General features: G+C 31.8%; 1 protein-coding gene across 1 annotated transcript in view; it reads left to right on the top strand.

Annotated features, from left to right (window-relative positions):
• The first annotated feature begins 2444 nt into the window (after positions 1-2444).
• LOC101299350 (cytosolic purine 5'-nucleotidase-like) overlaps positions 2445-2788 on the top strand; it is a 4753-nt gene continuing 4409 nt past the window's right edge. Inside the window, exon 1 of the mRNA XM_004291828.1 lies at positions 2445-2673. The gene's annotated coding sequence lies outside the window, so the exon portion shown is untranslated. The remainder of the gene's footprint in view (positions 2674-2788) is intronic.

Genomic DNA, 2788 nt, shown 5'->3' with positions numbered 1-2788 from the left:
AATGATTAGCTATTATTAATAAAACGAAAGTGAGACTCAGTTTCTTAGTNAAATTTAATACACACCCTAATCTCTTATACACACCTTTATTATTTTATTGTTTCTTATTAGAGATTTTATTAGGTAAGCTAAATGACCAAAACCATACATCTATTATTAGTAAAAAAAAAATAACACGCTAGAAAGTATTCTTTTCAACGTCTTCTACCCTAAATAGTCGAAAGCACGTCTTCTCTCCTAACCCAACTTCTTCTCCTACAATTCATTTGGGTTGTTTTTTTTTTTTTTTTTTTTGTATCCGTATCAGCTTTAGTTTGATTTTACAGATCATATTGTCAAGTACTATATTTTTATCAGCTTTAGTTTGATCTTGTAGATCATATTGTCAAGTACTGCATTTTTATCATGACATGTTTTATCGAATAACTAGCTATTTATGTTTAATAGCTACTGTACTTCTACACTTGTACTAGTTCGTGAATTTTGAAAACTTGTATTGGTGATTTGGAGTTGGGATATAATAATAATCATTTGATTATAAATTGAACGATGATAACCATAAATTTCTAGCAAAAATTAGACGAAATAATATGTAAAAAGAGGTACCAAATAGTAAATATATATTAATTATATTAAATAACAGAATATTTCATAAATTCATGGCATTTTAGGCAGTTTGGGATGTGTATTAAGTATAATACTTAAAAGAAAAACTTGATAGGTGGTGTATTAAGTAAGGGGTGCGTATTAAGATATTAGGGGTGTGTATTTAAAATTTCTCGGTTTCTTATTACAAACCGTATTAGATAAAACTATGATAAACATGTTAAATGACTATCCAAATCCTTGCATATACAACTACATACTGTTCTCTTCGTACTCTACCTGACTCCTTGTTATGTAAATTTTCTCTCATTGATCCGCTTCTAAAATATTTAATTGCTTCCAACATCCCAGCTTTTAGCTTATATAACGTAACACATAAATTTGTCTTCTTATGTGTAAAGCGTAATTACATGTATATATACGAATCGAATTCACATCTAAATTATGGCAAACTAGTATCATACTATATTTATAGCTACTTCAATGAACCTAACATGTAATAGGGAATGACATGTAAGTGTTAGAGATCCTTTCATACGATTAAATCCACTCATACAAACTTAACTTATGGGAAAAGGGTCATACAATATATTGCAAAAAATAATAATAATTAAATCATAAGGGAAGACATTTCTAATTTCCAAACTATTCATATTTGACCATTTTGATCGTCATGATACGTGTTACATAATACACAAACGAAAAATACCTATATTTTTGTGCATCAGAATCACATCTAAAATATGGGAAACCGGTATCACATTATTTTTAGAGCTACTTCGATGAATCTAACATATAGTTGAGAATATAATCTAAATGTTATAGAAATTGCATACAATTTAATTCACTTACATTATTTTAACTAGCCTTGGAAATACGATCACCTAAAAATAAGCACAAACGATTAATTTGATTTAATCGCATTATACAGTTTTGTTTTGTTTATCTCTTTATCTAATTTGTTTTGTTTTTTTACTATAACAATGCTTTGTTTTTACTATCACATAATTTAGTAATTTTCTAAACACCCCTTTACATCACAAAATTTATCAGATGTCTGTTATGTTTTTTATATCTCTTATGCAAAGCGATCACACATTAACATATAAGTAAATTCTCTCATTCATTTAAAGATTATGTGACATTACAAAATCTATATGTTGGATGTAATGTGTCACATCTCTTTATCCAAACGATCATATATTAACACGTAAGTAAATATTCTCTCATCCATTCAAAGATCCCGTATGTCACATAATCTATTAGTTGTCTATTATGCCTCACATTTCTTTATCCAAAGCGATCACACATTAACACACAAATAAATATTCTCTCATTCATCAAAAGATTCTATTACGTCACAAAAATATATTGATTGTCAATTCCGCTTCACATTTCTTATGCTACTAAACATTACAGAATCTACCGATATCTGTTTTGCCTCACATTTGTTCCCCAACATGCAAGTAAACACGCAGTCCAAACCAACGGTATATACCATCGAATTTGCACAATATTATCCTTTTCTACAGACACAAAAACTGATCGGAAAATTTAGTGGATAAAAGTGACTTAAAAATGAACGAGCACCAGTACAATATCTGACGTGTCACACAGCGTCTCAATATCCTGTAACAATTTCCCACCAAGCACACCAAACGTTCTACCCCCATTCCAGAAACGGAAACCAAACCACCTCTCTCGGGAATCGAATTCCCCCTTCATATTCCCAATGTGGAAGAAGAAGAATCAACCCCAATTCCCAATTGGATCAATAAATGTTCGTTGCTACTTCACCAATCCCACTAGTACTCTCTCCGATTCCTACTAATCCCACTGCCTCCTCCTTCACCGCATCAGATTCTCTTATTGATCCCAATCAATCCAAATGCTGCTTATTTAAGTCCTCTACCATGCGCATTCCCAAGAAGCCCGTCTCGCTCTGCCTCTCCTTGTTCTCTGCTCCTGAATTCCTCTCCTCCCGGATTCGCTTCGCTTCGTCGGCCCTTCTCTCTCAACCGGATCGCTCTCACTCTCCCGGAAAGCGCAAAGGAATCCACACAGTAGGTTAGGTATTTTTTTTTTTTCTTTTTCTGTTGAAATTGTGTAATTTTCTGGATCAGCTCCATGCAGTCTGTATTCTGTGTTTATTTTTTTTAGTTTTTTTTTTTTTTTTTTATTT

The sequence above is a fragment of the Fragaria vesca genome, linkage group LG2 (genome assembly GCF_000184155.1).
Source record: "Fragaria vesca subsp. vesca linkage group LG2, FraVesHawaii_1.0, whole genome shotgun sequence".
In the NCBI taxonomy this organism is placed as follows: Eukaryota; Viridiplantae; Streptophyta; class Magnoliopsida; order Rosales; family Rosaceae; genus Fragaria; species Fragaria vesca.
The sequence above is the reverse complement of the archived record's forward strand: the minus strand, read 5'-3'. Positions and strand labels throughout refer to the sequence as shown.